Consider the following 19,862-nt stretch of genomic DNA (forward strand, 5'->3'; position numbering starts at 1 on the left):
AGCATGGCAACACAGGCTACAGATCAGAATAGAAAAACTGAGAAAAGACATCGGACAGCTAACACAATTTATAAGAAATGAAATGTCAGAAAAAAAACGAAAAAGATTAGGTAAAATCTCACAACAAGAAGTGATAGAGCAATTAGATGAAAAGAAGCAGAAATTACAAGCATTGGCCAAACGACTTAGAAGATACAAAAAAAGTGAAAATAGAAGGAAACAAAACCAAACATTCAACACAAACCAAAAGAAATTTTACCAGACAATAGATAACACACACATTAAAATAGACAATCCACCAAACATAACAGACATGGAACACTTCTGGAGCAACATATGGTCAAACCCGGTACAACATAACAGGCATGCACGGTGGATACAAGCAGAAACAGATACATACAAGATGATACCACAAATGCCTGAAGTGATAATTTTGCAACATGAAGTCACCCAAGCAATTAATTCTACTCACAATTGAAAAGCCCCTGGAAAAGATAAAATAGCAAATTTCTGGCTAAAGATGTTCACTTCAACACATTCACATCTAACTAAATTATTTAACAGTTACATTGCACACCCATACACATTCCCTGATACACTTACACATGGAATAACTTATCTGAAACCTAAAGATCAAGCAGACACAGCAAACCCAGCTAAATATCGCCCCATAACATGCCTACCAACAATATACAAAATATTAACTTCAGTCATTACACAGAAATTAATGACACATACAACACAGAACAAAATTATAAATGAAGAACAAAAAGGCTGTTGCAAAGGAGCACAAGGATGTAAAGAGCAACTGATAATAGATGCAGAGGTGACATATCAAGATAAAACTAAACAAAGGTCGCTGCACTACGCATACATTGATTACCAAAAAGCTTTTGATAGTGTACCCCACTCATGGCTACTACAAATATTGGAAATATACAAAATAGATCCTAAATTGATACAGTTCCTAAACATAGTAATGAAAAATTGGAAAACCACACTTAATATCCAAACAAATTCAAATAATGTCACATCACAGCCAATACAGATTAAGCGTGGAATATATCAAGGAGACTCATTACTTCCTTTCTGGTTCTGCCTTGCTCTGAACCCACTATCCAACATGCTAAATAATACAAATTATGGATACAATATTACTGGAACACACCCACACAAAATCACACATTTGCTATACATGGATGATCTAAAACTACTGGCAGCAACAAATCAACAACTCAACCAATTACTAAAGATAACAGAAGTATTCAGCAATGATATAAATATGGCATTTGGAACAGACAAATGTAAGAAAAATAGCATAGTCAAGGGAAAACACACTAAACACGAAGATTACATATTGGATAACCACAGCGACTGCATAGAAGCGATGGAAAAAACAGATGCCTATAAATATCTAGGATACAGACAAAAAATAGGAATAGATAATACAAATATTAAAGAAGAACTAAAAGAAAAATATAGACAAAGACTAACAAAAATACTGAAAACAGAATTGACAGCAAGAAACAAGACAAAAGCTATAAATACTTATGCTATACCAACATTGACCTACTCATTTGGAGTAGTGAAATGGAGTAACACAGACCTAGAAGCACTCAATACACTTACACGATCACAATGCCACAAATATAGAATACATCACATACATTCAGCAACTGAAAGATTCACATTAAGCAGAAAGGAAGGAGGAAGGGGATTTATCGACATAAAAAACCTACATTATGGACAGGTAGACAATTTAAGAAAATTCTTTATAGAACGAGCAGAAACTAGCAAAATACACAAAGCAATCACTCATATAAATACATCGGCTACACCACTGCAATTTCATAACCACTTCTACAACCCTTTAGATCACATAACATCAACAGATACGAAGAAAGTAAATTGGAAAAAGAAAACACTACATGGCAAGCACCCGTATCATCTAACATAGCCACACATCGATCAAGATGCATCCAACACATGGCTAAGAAAAGGCAATATATACAGTGAGACGGAAGGATTCATGATTGCAATACAGGATCAAACAATAAACACCAGATATTACAGCAAGCATATTATTAAAGATCCCAATACCACAACAGATAAATGCAGACTTTGCAAACAACAAATAGAAACAGTAGATCACATCACAAGCGGATGTACAATACTAGCAAATACAGAATACCCCAGAAGACATGACAATGTAGCAAAAATAATACATCAACAGCTTGCCTTACAACATAAACTTATAAAACAACATGTTCCCACATACAAGTATGCACCACAAAATGTACTGGAGAATGATGAATACAAATTATACTGGAACAGAACCATTATAACAGATAAAACAACACCACATAACAAACCTGACATCATACTCACCAATAAAAAGAAGAAATTAACACAACTAATCGAAATATCCATACCCAATACAACAAATATACAAAAGAAAACAGGAGAAAAAATTGAAAAATACATCCAACTGGCTGAGGAAGTCAAGGACATGTGGCATCAGGATAAAGTTGACATTATACCAATTATACTATCAACTACAGGAGTCATACCACACAATATCCACCAGTACACCAATGCAATACAGCTACATCCAAACTTATATATACAACTACAGAAATATGTAATTATTGACACTTGTTCAATTACCCGAAAGTTCATAAATGCAATGTAACATATACCGTACAGTTAAAAGGGAGTCACGCTTGATCAAGGTCTGCGTCACCTTCCATTTTTAACCAGACATAACGTCTGAGACAAGAAAGAAATAATAATAATAACAAGTTCTGTACTTTGGAATGATTTTAAATGTCACCAGACGGTCTTTAAAAGTCACTGTAAATTTATTTGATATTAAAGTCAAAAGCACACAGTACAACCACAATGGAAGCCATATATTTTCAACTGTTATCTCCAAATTGAATTTGATAGCAAGAACCATGTATTTTGGTATTCTTCATTTCCATCTCCACTAAACATTAGTAAATGGCTGTAAACTGTCTACACACTGCAGTGCTTCTGTTGTGTAAATGACATCAGTCACACCACTAAGCCTTCCACAGAAATGAACTATAGTTTAGCATGTAACTAACAAAGTAAATCATAAATAGCTATTAATACTAGGTACACAAAGTGAAAAGGAAAACACTGACGATGGTTGGTAAATCAGGGCAGTGGTACACAGAAACAAAACTGAAACTGATTAACTTCTCATGGCCAGGGTTCACAGCCATGTAGAACTTTTTAAATGACATCATATTCACCACTGACTGTCAATATCTCTTTGAACAAATAGCAATTTACGTGAGAGATGTTACCTCTGGTAACAGTTCAGCTAATTTACATCATTTCACAATGCACTGAGCTTCGAACTCGTTTGATGTTCACAATAAAGGATGGCAGCCAATTTCGACAGTGAAAAGGTTAGTTTGGATGATGACATGTATATATTCCAAATGATTTTAAAGTCTGATGTGATGAAGCAAAACCTTTTGCAATAGCACATGATAATGGTCCAAAGGTCAAAACTGCAATTGTGAAATAAATACTTTCTACAGTCAATGGCGAATATGATTTCCTTCAACAACACAGAAACTATATCCTCTTTTCTTCATAAACAGTGAAAAAGTACATTGCCCAGTCAAATTAACATAATCCCATGTCAAAAGCTGAAAACCCAACTTTTGCAGTGCAGATCACCATGGAACATGCAGGAACAGAGTCGATGAGGTTCTGGAGGGTACCAACAGGATGTGGAGCCACACTGACTCCAGTGCCATGGCCAGCTGCAATAGGATTCTCAATTGTGGATGCATGGATAAAACAGCCTAATCGAGGTGGTCCCACAGACTCTCAATTGGGTTTAAATCTGGGGAGTTTGTTGGCCAGGGGAGTATGGTAAACTCATCCTGGTGCTCTTCCGAACCACTCACATACACTGCTAGCTGTGTGACCTGTTGCACTGGCCTGCTGATAGATGTCATCATGCCAAGGAAACAGCATATAGGGGTGGACATGGTCCCCAAGGATAGATGGATAGTTGCGCTGATCCACTGTGCCTTCCAGAATGACGAGATCATCCAGGGAATGCCCTCCAGCCTAGGCTATTCCAAAAATTGTTGCAGGCTACTTGCTTTTAAACACTTCACACTGTACACATGCACGGCCATCTGTCCAATGGAGCATAAAATGCGATTCGTCTGGAAAAGCCACCTGTTGCCATTCATATTAGATGAGAATTGTGGTACCGGCATGCAAATTCCAGTCTTCGTTGCTGTTGAACAGCAGTCAGTATGTGTGTATGAACCAAGTGCGTGACGAAAAGACCCACATGCATAAACATTCACTGAACAGTCACTGAGGAGACACTGTTGGTAGTCCCATGGTTAATTTGGGTGGTTCACTGTCCAACAGTTGCACATCTATTCGCCTATACACATCTCTGTAGCTGTCGTTCACCCCTATCATTGATGGCCCAAAAGCTAATGATCATACCCTTTTGGACATCAGATTAATCACTTCGTTAATGGACAATGACAATGACTGCACTGTTCTTTACATCCCCCCACATGCTTTATATACCCTCCACTGCTAGGGCTGTCACCTGCCATCAGTGAGTGGTTATTGCACACAGACATTACATTAATTTCACTAGACCATGTAATTGAGTGTGAATCTGTCAGAGTACTACGGACAGATTTGGACCTACAACTGAAGTTGGATGCACACAAAGTGCAGCTGTGCACTAAATTATAGCTGGTAATTTACTTACTATGCAGATGAAAACTCTTTGTCAGTAAGGAACAGCTTATGTCTTCATGTTATGCTTCCTTCATCTCTCACTTAACACATGGAAATGGTGCAATATGCCTTTGGGGGGAGGGGGGGGGGGGGGACTTCAAAAACACAGTACATGCTTTTAAAGCCATTCTGGTATTAAATACTCCTTATAGCCTCTATTAATATAATAGTTTACCTTTCGGCATGCTAGTGCAGTAGAGATCTTTCAGAAATTTCTAGAATTACTATAAACATTTGACTACTATAAACATTCCACAATGTGTCAATTGCCAGGGTGTTATGTAGTGACAGGAAAAACTCAGGAGGAGTATTTGTTGAATCTGCAACAAGTATTTTCAGCCCTTTTGAAAGCCAGGTTAAAGTATTACTCGTCAAAATGCTCTTTCTTTCAGCCTACTTTTAAGCATATACGGTATATCCTCAGCCAGGAAAGACTTCAACCAATGTCAGAGAATGTGGCACCCATTTACTTTATTCCAGTACCAAATAACACAAAGGATTTATAGGTTTTCTTGTCGACTGGCAAGACAGCCAATCCACTAGGAGGAAACCGAAAGGCACGCGTTAAGCTCATGCAGGCTGGCGTGAGGTCTGGAACAGGACAAGTAAATGAGACTAACAAAAATAGTACGTAGCTGCTGGAATACTTAACTTTAATCCATAATTGGTAAACATCGCTCTTGACGGTACATGTTTTACAGCATCAATAGTAACTGGTAATGGCGCCTTGCTAGGTCGTAGCAAATGACGTAGCTGAAGGCTATGCTAACTATCGTCTCGGCAAATGAGAGTGTAATTTGCCAGTGAACCACGCTAGCAAAGTCGGCTGTACAACTGGGCGAGTGCTAGGGAGTCTCTCTAGACCTGCCGTGTGGTGGCGCTCGGTCTGCAATCACTGATAGTGGCGACACACGGGTCCAACGTATACTAACGGACCGTGGCCGATTTAAAGGCTACCACCTAGCAAGTGTGGTGTCTGGCGGTGACACCACAGGTTTTTAGAGGCAAGGTTACGTACTATGCCCTATGTATCCCTACAATTGTGAAAATATGCCATCTTTTGACTCTACTCTGGAGAAAAGGAATCCCTTTCTAGTGGTCCATGGATTGTCCTTAAGCTGAAGCAATGTCTCCCAATTGCTCAATGCCTAACCTGGTATCAGCTCATTTACTGCTTATGTTAGCCATGGATATGTCACCATATGGTATCGGGACTGTTCCATCATATAAAAATGGTTTGAAATGGCCTATCACATCCACCTCTAAAATGCTCACCACAGTAAAGAATAATATTCACAGATCGAGAAGGAAGTATTGACAATAATTTTTCATAAGTTCCACATTTTCATGTATGGCAATGAATTTAATTTGGTTACATACACTTCATATGCCATTGTTGTCCATATTTGGTCCTAAGTCAAAGTTGCCTGAATGGACATCTTAGATGTTACAATACTGTGCTCTTTTCTTATCAAAATACTAATATTCCATTCATTATCATCTTTTTTCATCTCACCAACTGAATGCTGACACACTGTCAAGATTCCCCGTGGGACTGGATGAGAAATTTGATACGCAAACCACTGCTTTCCCACACTGATTAATAATCAGAGCAGTTGGTCACAGAATTTCCCATCACTTCCAAGGATGTCACAGCTGCCATATGAAGATCCACACCTAAGACAGTTTTTCCAGTTAATACAAATTAGCAATAAATGCAAACATTTTAAGTTAGGCTTTACTGTGACTGTTGTTTGGTTGGTTGGTTTAATGATTAAAGGAATGAAACTACAAGGTCATCAATTCCTCCTACATGGAACAGGCAGGGCAACAACACTATGCATAAAAGAAGAACCTAGTGCATGACACCCAAGGCAAGAAAACCTCCTGGTCTATTGAAGGTCAAAAAGGCCCAGATAAAGGAACAAGGAAGAAGAAAAGGGGTAAAGAAAGAAAGGTAGGCAAGGAGCTCTGTCCAGAGAACAGCTGGAGGCCCTTAAGGGCAGAAACTGCAATGGGGAACATATGCCCCCCCCTCCCCCACCTACCAAAGGCACCCCAGTAAAGACTAGTGACATGGACATGGTGAGAGAAGCAAAGGAAAACACAGGCAGAACACCAAGTCAGACAGAACATGCAAGAAAGAGAAGAGAAGCTAAAGAACAGGTAGGATGGCTGGGACAGACCACCAATCCCATATAGCTATTGCCCAATTGGGTCAGAGGAGGCAACAAGCTATCCTGACAACCCCCAAATGGGCCAACAAGACTGAGGCACCTTCAGAAAGAAAGTGACAAAAAAAACTTCAGGAATCAACCTTAAAACCATGTCAGCTGCTGAAGTATTTTCTGCTGACACCAGTGGCAGTGAGTCAGGAGGATTAAGAGTCCACCATAGGACAGCAAAGTTAGGACAGTCCAACAAAATGTGAACCGCTGTCAAGTGGGCACCACAACAACACTGGGGAGGATCCTCACAATGGAGGAGATGACCATGTGCCAGCCAAGTATGGCCAATATGGAGTCAGCAAAGGGTGATGGAGTCCTTATGAGAGGCCCACATGGAGGACCTCCACAAATTCGCAATCTCCTTCATCACTTGTAGTTTGTTCGGCAAAGTCAAAGTATGCCATTCCGTGTTCCAAATTCTTAGAACTTGATGGCATAATACTGATCAAAGGTCCAGTGTCGGAATACCGATCTCAAGAGGCAGCTCGCCAGTAGCCAATTTGGCCAGCCTGTCAGAGTGTTCATTCCCCAGGACCCCAACATGACCTCAAGTCCAAACAAAGGCCACAAAGATTCCACATTGTTTGAGGGTAAAGAGGGAATCCAGGATAGTCAGGACCAAGGGGTGGCATGGGTAACACTTGGAAAGTATCAGCGCGTAGCTACTGATGAGGGAGGACTCACCAGTCCAGGAGCAGATGCACTCAAGAGCAAGATAGGTGGCTATCAACTCCGCATCAAAATCAGGACGATTGCTAGTGTTAAGTAGTGTTTCAGAGGACTGGCACTCAATATATATTACAATCTTGCATCAGTCTCACTGGGGCGTATTCAGAATGAAGAATCTTGTCCAACAGTACATGTACTGGCCACTTTGCCAGTGTTTTGTGAGGACCTGAAATATGTCAGGATTATCTGTTGTACCAAACTGTAGCACCCAAGCCTACCAGGCATGGCCTATGGCTACCCAGCCATGGGACTGGGTGCATACAGATTTTGCAAGCTAGTTCCATGGGGACCAGTGGTCGGTTTTCATAGATGTGTATCCTCATTTCCTATACATAATAATACCAAGATGGAAAATACCATCCATCACCAGCACTGGAACTAGCATCATCTGTGCCATCCAGTGCAAGTTCCATCTCTGGATCTGTCACACATAAGGTATGGCCCCAACACAACATCACAGGCAGTGGACACCTGTCATTCCCAGTACTTGAGCTGGTGTCAATCACCCCTATGGATTAGGGCCTGGGTGACAGAAGACCCACAGCCCACTGCGAGTCCGATACTGTTACTTTCTGCATCTTTGGCATTGCACATGGGCATGGCTCCTTTACCACCACCAGCACAAGCTGCACCACAGCCCTCGCAGCGTGCCACACCATGTCCTTCTCTCTACTATTCAGAACACTTCCAGTCCTATGGGCTGATTCAAGGTGGTAGGGATCGTGTAATCCTGCTGGACATATAGATGGAGCATTTGATGTAATTACGCATCTGCCCAGTGAGGTTGTTAAGCTGTAGCACAGAATAATACATCTGCTGGCATCACATCACATGGGTAAAACAACTGTGGTAGATTTAACGACTGCTGTGGACTGTCTCAGTCTCATGTCTCAGCTCACCACATGCTCTCCAGTGGACTCATTTACAATGACCTTGCAATATTTGGATATATTAAGGACACTGATTTGGTCTCTGTTATTTCGAGCCATCACCATTTGGCTCGCATATGGACATATATATTTTTGCCTAATGCGGTGCAGTTCCTGTTCTTTGTTTGGCCACAAGTTGTGCCTACCAAGAGTGCACCAACAGTGTGTGTGTGTGTGTGTGTGTGTGTGTGTGTGTGTGTGTGTGTGTGTGTGTGTGTGTACACACGTGCGTGTGCATGTACGTGTGTGCACATTCATGTTATAAGGCTTACCAGCCTAACAAAGTTACAGTTTTCTTCAGAACTAACGAATTATTTAGTGAATCTTCACAGTACTTCAACTGCTAAGAGGTATCCACCTCAAGAAATCTTTTTTCTGTTTAGTCTAAGAACAATCAAGATCTATTATTTCCTGTGATTTAATTGCACCTAACTGGTGTTCAATGAAAACTATGTTGTTGAAGACGCTGACACTGGATTAATTTAAGACTTGTTGCATTCGTCCTCATGCCCATCCACAGCCACTTTGGACTAGTTACATCATGGAGTCAAAGCTGTAAAGAAGTTGTTGTATCCTCAGCAGGACCTTATCCTATGGTACATGACCATCCCATTTTCAGCACAGAACTACACCCATCCCACACCCACAAACCATTCTCCCGTTATGACTGATGTAAGAAAGACTGCTGAAGATTAAAATGAACAACCAGATGACAGAAGCCAGTGCCACAGTTCTGTAGCAGTGCCTTTCAGAAAGGGTGAATGAAAGTGGATGGATGGATGGATGCTGAAGATTCAACAGGGACAGCATGACATGTAAGTAGCAACCTGAACTTCAGTTTTTCACTCATTGGATTATCTTACGAGCTTTCTAATATAAATGAAATGATGTGATGGTGTGGTGTGATGGACCTCAACAACGTTCCCTCTGACTCAATGTTGAAATATTAAAAGTTTTGACTGGTTTTGCTGTCTAGGCACTGGGATACGTAGTTGATGCATTACAAGGCAAATACTGCTGAGTCTACAGTATACAGCACGAATTTACACATGAATCGAATGGTCGAAGGTTCCAATCACTCAGTAATTGCAAATGTAACATAGAAATTTATAAATGAAAGCTTTCAATTAAATACAAACTGCAGGTACTACCTTAAGGACTTTAAAGGATGAGTACGATAGTAGAAGTACTTTTGAGAATGTGGTATATTTCTGCAAAACACTTATTGGTGTCGATGGTCCATCAATTAAATAAAATATAAGTTGAATAACAGAGAAACAATAGATTCCTACTGCATGTAATTAGTTATGTACAACAACATAGCTCACGAGATATTCACTTCTAAACGCACACTATGTCTTCACTGTAGAAGCCACGGAAATCTCACATGTGCACAAGTCGGCACTACGAATAGCTCATGTACTATTCAAGTTACGTGCCTGTAATTCATGCCAATTTAGGTTTACACTAATAGCTTTCTAAAGACACATTAATCGATGACATCGGATGAACCGTTTAGATTTTGGAAATTCATTGCTGGTTGTATAATTTACTGTCAGATACTAAACTTTAAATTAATAAAGATATTGAAAATCTGATGGCACCATCAGAATCATCGTACAAATAATAGTAATGTATATGTTTCTTTCTGAGGTATCATGATTCATCTGGCTACTATTAATTTCTATACAAACTGTGAAATGTCTGCCATGACGGTTTCACAAAGTCCGCCATTTTTGGCACTCTCGACATACAAGTCTCTTTCATCAACACAGCGTCACCATGGAATTCCCAGCCACACACTTGGGCTGGACCCCTCTTGCTTCGGCCAATGTCTGGTATCAAGTGGTCGGCCTGTCGAGTGGCCCGTGCCCACCGAGCGGTCCGTGCGGTCAACCAACTCTGATCTTAGAATATTTTCAGAGCGCCACAACTCGCCCGTTACCTCACAATCTACATCCTTTGGCTTGCACTTCCAATACTCTCCCATAATGTACAAGTTAGATATTTCTGTAGTGTATTGTAAGGGACCCAGGGCTGAACCATTAAATCCTGTAATATGTACTTAATACAATTTACCTGGGCACTCCACTCCATTCACTGAGTCACATCCCATAGTTTGTTGGGTTTGCCATAAAAAACGGAAGTACACCAGCCAGTGTAGAGAGTATAACTGCCTCAGTTGTGGAAAACCATGGGTGCCATGAAAACTTTGGTAATTTCATGAGAGTAAGCCACAAGAGGCATAAGTTTTTGGGTTTTGCTGCTAATAGGAAATGTATAGAGACATGTTTTAGCATGGGTAAGAATGAGAGGAGTAGCACGTATATTAGTAAGTAGAAACAGGCATCATGAAAGATTTAATGTCATGGCTAAGTCAAGAATAGCAGGTGATATAATCTAGGCAAATATTACAACCAGGAGAATATTTAACAGATACGACTTGGTACATTAAAATTGATTAAAGCAGTGCCGAATGCAGATAAAATAGAACAAGAACAAAGAATAACAAAAGTAATGTTAGGTTATGATTTACCATCTTCACATCATGCAGCATTGTCCCAGACCAGCAAAAACACTGAGATACCACATGGTTGCAAGATGGTTGTCACCAATTAAACTGCTTCAATTCCCTCAAGAAGTAATGTTCATGATACCAGCAGATCCATCACCAATAACAAACCAAGTGAAAGAAGTGACATAGTGGGAAAATCCATCAGGTGTTGGAAGATATGTAGAAGTAATGGAATTAAAGGGATTTTTTAATGTATGGCATGTATGGGGTTGATACAGCACATATAGTCGAGGAAGAAATAGAGACAGCACCAGTGGGGCTGTTATAGCCCCCTGTGGCTGGGAAGATGTTAGGATTATTATGCAGCACATGTGGGGCTGATAAAGCACCTGTAGCTGCGAAAATGATATGATCATTGCACAGCACAAGTGGGTTGATATAACGTCTGCAGCTGGGAAATTGTAAGATTATTGTACGGCACAGATGGATCACTGGTATTGGAGAGCTCTTGGATTGGGACCACTGGATAAATCTCTCAGATTAGTAAAGAATTAATAAAGAGTGAAAAATGTAGTTATGGAAGTTTGGATGGATTCCCAGGTCACGATGGTTTGAAACTACAGGCAAAGCATACCATCAAACAGCAAAAAAACATTATTTTTCGTATGGGTGATGTTATTGTTGTGGTCTTCAGTCCTGAGACTGGTTTGATGCAGCTCTCCATGCTACTCTATCCTGTGCAAGCTTCTTCATCTCCCAGTACCTACTGCAACCAACATCCTTCTGAATCTGCTTAGTGTATTCATCTCTTGGTCTCCCTCTACGATTTTTACCCTCCACGCTGAACTCCAATGCCAAATTTGTGATCCCTTGATGCCTCAAAACGTGTCCTACCAACCGATCCCTTCTTCTAGTCAAGTTGTGCCACAAACTTCTCTTCTCCTCAATCCTATTCAATACCTCCTCATTAGTTACGTGATCTACCCACCTTATCTTCAGCATTCTTCTGTAGCACCACATTTCGAAAGCTTCTATTCTCTTCTTGTCCAAACTAGTTATCGTCCATGTTTCACTTCCATACATTGCTATGCTCCATACAAATACTTTGAGAAACGACTTCCTGATACTTAAATCAATACTCGATGTTAACAAATTTCTCTTCTTCAGAAACGCTTTCCTTGCCATTGCCAGTCTACATTTTATATCCTCTCTACTTCGACGATCATCAGTTATTTTGCTCCCTAAATAGCAAAACTCCTTTACTACTTTAAGTGTCTCATTTCCTAATCTAATTCCCTCAGCATCACCCGATTTAATTTGACTACATTCCATTATCCTCGTTTTTCTTTTGTTGATGTTCATCTTATATCCTCCTTTCAAGACACTGTCCATTCCGTTCAACTGCTCTTCCAAGTCCTTTGCTGTCTCTGACAGAATTACAATGTCATCGGCGAACCTCAAAGTTTTTACTTCTTCTCCATGAATTTTAATACCTACTCTGAATTTTTCTTTTGTTCCCTTCACTGCTTGCTCAATATACAGATTGAATAACATCGGGGAGAGGCTACAATCCTGTCTCACTCCTTTCCCAACCACTGCTTCCCTTTCATGCCCCTCGACTCTTATAACTGCCATCTGGTTTCTGTAAAAATTGTAAATAGCCTTTCGCTCCCTGTATTTTACCCCTGCCACCTTCAGAATTTGAAAGAGAGTATTCCAGTTAACATTGTCAAAAGCTTTCTCTAAGTCTACAAATGCTAGAAACGTAGGTTTGCCTTTTCTTAATCTTTCTTCTAAGATAAGTCGTAAGGTTGGTATTGCCTCACGTGTTCCAACATTTCTATGGAATCCAAACTGATCTTTCCCGAGGTCCGATTCTACCAGTTTTTCCATTCGTCTGTAAAGAATTCGCGTTAGTATTTTGCAGCTGTCACTTATTAAACTGATAGTTCAGTAATTTTCACATCTGTCAACACCTGCTTTCTTGCGATTGGAATTATTATATTCTTCTTGAAGTCTGAGGGTATTTCACCTGTCTCATACATCTTGCTCACCAGATGGTAGAGTTTTGTCAGGACTGGCTCTTCCAAGGCCATCAGCAGTTCTAATGGAATGTTGTCTACTCCCGGGGCCTTGTTTCGACTCAGGTCTTTCAGTGCTCTGTCAAACTCTTCACGCAGTATCTTATCTCCCATTTCGTCTTCATCTACATCCTCTTTCATTTCCATAATATTGTCCTCAAGTACATCGCCCTTGTATAAACCCTCTATATACTCCTTCCACCTTTCTGCCTTCCCTTCTTTGCTTAGAACTGGGTTGCCATCTGAGTTCTTGATATTCATACAAGTGGCTCTCTTCTCTCCAAAGGTCTCTTTAATTTTCCTGTAGGCAGTATCTATCTTACCCCTAGTGAGACAAGCGTCTACATCCTTACATTTGTCCTCTAGCCATCCCTGTTTAGCCATTTTGCAATTCCTGTCGATCTCATTTTTGAGACGTTTGTATTCCTTTTTGCCTGCTTCATTTACTGCATTTTTATATTTTCTCCTTTCATCAATTAAATTCAATATTTCTTCTGTTACCCAAGGATTTCTCCTAGCCCTCGTCTTTTTACCTACTTGATCGTCTGCTTCCTTCACTACTTCATTCCTCAGAGCTACCCATTCTTCTTCTACTGTATTTCTTTCCCCCATTCCTGTCAATTGTTCCCTTATGCTCTCCCTGAAACTCTCTACAACCTCTGGTTCTTTCAGTTTATCCAGGTCCCATCTCCTTAAATTCCCACCTTTTTGCAGCTTCTTCAGTTTCAATCTGCAGTTCATAACCAATAGATTGTGGTCAGAATCCACATCTGACCCTGGAAATGTCTTACAATTTAAAACCTGGTTTCTAGATCTCTGTCTTACCATTATATAATCTATCTGATACCTTTTAGTATCTCCAGGATTCTTCCATGTATACAACCTTCTTTTACGATTCTTGAACCAAGTGTTAGCTATGATTAAGTTATGCTCTGTGCAAAATTCTACCAGACGGCTTCCTCTTTCATTTCTTCCCCCCAATCCATATTCACCTACTATGTTTCCTTCTCTCCCTTTTCCTACTGACGAATTCCAGTCACCCATGACTATTAAATTTTCGTTTCCCTTCACTACCTGAATAATTTCTTTTATCTCGTCATACATTTCATCTATTTCTTCAACAGCTGCAGAGCTAGTTGGCATATAAACTTGTACTCCTGTAGTAGGCATGGGCTTTGTGTCTATCTTGGCCACAATAATGTGTTCACTATGCTGTTTGTAGTAGCTAACCCGCACTCCTATTTTTTTATTCATTATTAAACCTACACCTGCATTACCCCTATTTGATTTTGTATTTATAACCCTGTATTCACCTGACCAAAAGTCTTGTTCCTCCTGCCACTGAACTTCACTAATTCCCACTATTTCTAACTTTAAACTATCCATTTCCCTTTTTAAATTTTCTAACCTATCTGCCCGATTAAGTGATCTGACATTCCATGCTCCGATCCGTAGAACGCCAGTTTTCTTTCTCCTGATAATGACGTCCTCTTGAGTAGTCCCCGCCCGGAGATCCGAATGGGGGACTATTTTACCTCCGGAATATTTTACCCACAAGAAAAAATAATATACACACATATTTCGAGTATTTGGAGATAAGTTTTTTAATTTATCTCTGGGCAGGGGTGTGCATGGGTAAGGATCACCCTGGGGCAAAATGAGGGGCATTAGGTGTCCCCTCCCTAACTCCGTCTTGTAAGTCAATCACTGAAATGAGTGTTTCAACAAATCAAGTGGCAATATCCGCTTTCCAATAAGAAGGTAAAAGTCTAGATTGCTTTCACTGTGTAATTTGTCAGGGTCTGTGGTAACGATTTGTCAAGAAATAATCTACCTACAGATCTGCCATGCTCTTCAGTTTGCAGACTAAAGGCGTAACTGTTGATGTGAGTCTGGACATACTTCATGGATATGGTGAACTATCGAGGTCGTTCTGTATGTAAACTGAGGTAGGTATGACCTATATGGATGACATGGAAGACAACAGATTCCTTTCAAGAGGGGTAATGTGACAAGTTCCACTTTCACATCTACATCTACATTTATACTCTACAAGCCACCCAACGGTGTGTGGCGGAGGGCACTTTGAGTGCCACTGTCATTACCTCCCTTTTCTGTTCCAGTCGCGTATGGTTCACGGGAAGAACGACTGCAGGAAAGCCTCCGTGCGCACTCGAATCTCTCTAATTTTACATTCGTGATCTCCTCGGGAGGTGTAAGTAGGGGGAAGCAATATATTCGATACCTCATCCAGAAACGTACCCTCTCAAAACCTGGACAGCAAGCTACACCGCGATGCAGAGCATCTCTCTTGCAGAGTCTGCCACTTGAGTTTGTTAAACATCTCCGTAATGCTATCACGCTTACCAAATAACCTTGTGACGAAACGCGCCGCTCTTCTTTGGATCTTCTGTATCTCCTCTGTCAACCCGATCTGGTATGGATCCCACACTGATGAGCAATACTCAAGCATAGGTCGAACGAGTGTTTTGTAAGCCACCTCCTTTGTTGATGGACTACATTTTCTAAGGACTCTCCCAATGAATCTCAACCTGGTACCCGCCTTACCAACAATTAATTTTATATGATCATTCCACTTCAAATCGTTCCGCACGCATACTCCCAGAAATTTTACAGAAGTAACTGCTACCAGTGTTTGTTCCGCTATCATATAATCATACAATAAAGGATCCTTCTTTCTATGTATTTGCAATACATTACATTTGTCTATGTTAAGAGTCAGTTGCCACTCCCTGCACCAAGTGCCGATCTGCTGCAGATCTTCCTGCATTTCGCTACAATTTTCTAATGCTACAACTTCTCAGTATACTACAGCATCATCCGCAAAAAGCCGCATGGTGGAGGCTTCTATTGTTCAGTATGAGTTGGGTAAATGTTGGTCACCCAACTGTCATCTTTTCTTCATCTCAGTTTTGTACGATGTGCCATCTAAGATACACCTTTAAGTTAGCCACTGGTTTCTGTATTGGCTGCCGATTCATTGGGGCTTCCTTAGCTTATGCAGAGCAATGATGCCAGTTCGCACAATCATTGCCTGGGATGTTTATGTTGTTCAGTGTTTAGAGAAATACAATGGGGGTTTCTGTACTGTGGTGGTTGTATAAAAGATTTTGAATGGTGTAGACCAGTGGATGACAATGTGAGTAACTTTTGAACCACTGAGGGAGTCACTGGATAGAAAAGTATATTATACCAGTGAGATGTGCGTATGCTGCTACTCGTACTACTGTGTAGAAACTGCATTATCATTCATAAATGTTTTTGTCGACAAATGCAAAGCCAACTATCTCATCCATCCTTCAAGCCATAAGTATATATCTAACTAAAAATAGTGTGGATGGGGAGAACTGAACTGAAGCTAAAACTATGGATATTAGCATCTGTGTCACCTTTGATGCCACATTGAGAGTCAATTCACACTACAAGGCAAGGAATACACCATGAAGAAAGCTCTGTCTGTGGGATAGGCAGGCATGTTGTCAACAGAAAAAAGTGATCCTGATGCACGTCTTTTAGCCTCGCTGCTACTGTTAGCCCTGTTTTCAATCGCAAGGTAGAGCACAGGGTCTAGATGGTCTCAAACAGGAGGAGGTGCTGAACTGTAAGCAAGACTGCCATAGTTGAACCAGGTTAAAATCTGTGACTGGTACAATACTGCTAGAACCTGTTGATCTGTAGCCAAGAATTTCTTCCAGGGAAGTGTATGGACTTTAATTTCCCCAAAAAGTTCATCTTGAACTGCTTTATGTGCAACAGCTGTGGTGTCACCCAAAGAGTAAGGGTCCATAGCAAAGTTGATATCTCATGACAGAACCAAAAGCTAAGGACAGTCACTGCCACACAAAGCCATAAAGAAAAATGTCAGCCAAGACACACCCTCCAGTGGTTCGGTACGACACCACTGCTGGAAATCTACTTACATGAGAGTGCAGCACTGCTTGCCCCATTATTTGATAGCCCAGTCTGATCGCATCACCAACATAGCTCAGATCTGGCAGTGAGAATATCATCAGTCAGCACTGTGAACCAAAGGTTACTGTCAAATTTACAGTGATGTTTGACCATCATTCAGTGCTATTCAAAATAGTTAACAGTTATCATTGTGTTCAGCAACTGTACTAAAATATATATTGTCATTCACATATACATAAATTGCATCCAAGTTAAGTATTTTGTATAAAAGAGTTTTACTAAAGTGAAGTGGTAATCTTTATATGTGTTGTAGTAATCACTTGACCTCCTTCAGGAGTAAAACTATTTAACTGTCATCTAAGTTGCTACAGGATATACAAAAATGGTGGTGATGATGTTCTCACGTGTTTTCCAATATAGTGTGATGTTAGTGCCATGGCAGCAATGATTTTATCATGTGTGTTCCAAGACAGTGTTTCATTAGTCCCAGTGGCAAACATATTTTTGTGTGTTGTACCAAACATACAGTGTTTAACAATGTCTGAGCCCCATGACTAAACAAAGTTGTTCAGTTTCATGCACAGCAGATTGAACAACTGCTGCTCCATGTTCAATACCTGATGAGCTTACTGTTACAACAAGCAGCACCACAGCCAGTTGCTGCACCCAAGTTTCATCACTTTAACAACAAGGAAGAGGACAGTCTGAATATCATGCTAAACTAGAAGCATACTTCACTGCATACAGCATTAAAGGTATCACGCACATTGTGTTCTTTTTGTCAACTCTCAGAGCCGACATCTATCACCTGTGTAAAAAGTTGTTTCCCGACTCTTGTCCAGATGATGTTGACTATGAGAAACTTGTTAGAAAATCTGACGAACATTACAAGGCACTGAGTCATGTTGCTGCAGTGAGATTTTAATTTTCTTGCCTTAACAAGCACCCTGAACAGTCACTGAAACAGTGGGTTGCAGAACTTAGAGGGTTAACAAGACATAGTAGGTTCAAGTATTCTACAAAGTTATAACGATATTATGCTACATGATGCAATCAGACAGAATGTATCAGATACATGAGTATGCACTGATATCCTAAAATTTCCAGCCAGAACTGAAAACAGTTTTGTCATTGTAGAGTCCCAAAGTATTGTGGACACAGCTGAAGTTAATTTTGAGGCCCCTTCTAGTTCCCTTGTTACTTGTGCACAAAGCAATCAGTCTCCAGTTCATGTTAAAATGAATAAAAACAGCGCTCAAAAAAGTAAGGTAAAATCTTTCAGTCACATAGTACACAATGTGTACTTCAGAAAATGTGAAGAAGTATTGTCCTCATTGTCTTTATAATCATAATACACAAGTTTGTCCTTGTCATGAAGCACAGTGTTTCAATTGTGATAAGCAAGGTCATAGCCATATCATCTGTTTACAATGCTGCCAGTCACGGTGCAAGTCTACCACATGGCTACTGCGCAGCTCTCAGCAAGTGCATGTTTTGATGGTTGAGCCAGTGCAACTGGCACAAACAATGTCTACAGCAGTCCACAAAGAGAAGAACAAACTTTTCGTCCACATAAGATTAGCTAACAAAACAATTAAATTTCGATTAGACACAGGTACATCTAACATACAATGTAGGCTTTCAAAGCCAGTATTTGCAATATTGCTTATATTTTCTATTGCTGGAGTCTTCATCAGAGGCTTTAACAACTCAGAAAACTGTTACAAACTCAGAACATACTCAGCAAGCCAAACAGTTTATACGTATTGACGCAATGGTCGGGTTGTGACATCATCAGACAGATGCCTGAGATTGCGGAATATTTTAGAATCAACTGTCATATTAGAAGGCACCAGCAGGCCCTGCACTGACCCCTGAGACCAAATTGTGTGGAGAAATGAAAATATTGTTCCTAAAGGATGTATCTACACACTGAAAAACTTTCAAACATGTAGAATAAAAGATGGATTTTTAAAAAAAATAGTGTGCAATTCTTTAGGAGTGACCCTCATACAGCTACCATTGAGTACTTTAATCATTCAGGAAACTAACCATTCCTAACGGAAAAATTACAAATGTGGTAAAGTGCTGGGCTAACGTATGCAGCACAGCGCTTTAGTATCCTACTACATACCTCTTCATATCTGTGACAGTCTTCAGCAATTTAATTATTGACTCAGTCTCTCCCTTGTCAGAATCACAGAGGTGTATTTCAGATAGAAGTCTTGTAAAGCCATTTTCCATGAGAGTTAAATCAGTAGAAACTGAGTTTTCATTAATTCACCTGCTATACTTTGAGAATGATTGTTAATTATTGTACATATATCTGACTTACTGGTAACAAAAATATTTTTACAACATATTGACCTTATATCCTTGACCTCGTGCTGTCGGCCAGAAACTTCCTTCACAACCTTATCTTTCCCAATACATGGCTATTGTTAGCTATTGTTATTGCAGATACTGTAATATGTAAAAAGGGGTTTGGTAAGAACTGCCAGATCTGTTTCCATTTGGGTTTTCTTCTTTTTATTTCTCTGTTTCTTTCGTTATGTCTCTCTGGTGTTTGAGACTGTGTGAGAGTTTGTTGTCTTTACGCTCTGGAATGGACGATGAATAGTCTGTCCTG

General features: G+C 40.1%; 1 protein-coding gene across 3 annotated transcripts in view; it reads right to left on the minus strand.

Annotated features, from left to right (window-relative positions):
* The window catches only part of LOC124555217 (tRNA:m(4)X modification enzyme TRM13 homolog), a 158,502-nt gene that overhangs the window by 115,713 nt on the left and 22,927 nt on the right, over nt 1-19,862 (minus strand). Inside the window, exon 2 of one of the 3 annotated variants that reach the window (XM_047129069.1) lies at nt 17,242-17,340. The exons of the other annotated variants lie outside the window; for them this stretch is intronic. The gene's annotated coding sequence lies outside the window, so the exon portion shown is untranslated. The remainder of the gene's footprint in view (nt 1-17,241; nt 17,341-19,862) is intronic. 3 annotated transcript variants of the gene reach the window in all.

The sequence above is a fragment of the Schistocerca americana genome, chromosome X (assembly GCF_021461395.2).
Source record: "Schistocerca americana isolate TAMUIC-IGC-003095 chromosome X, iqSchAmer2.1, whole genome shotgun sequence".
In the NCBI taxonomy this organism is placed as follows: Eukaryota; Metazoa; Arthropoda; class Insecta; order Orthoptera; family Acrididae; genus Schistocerca; species Schistocerca americana.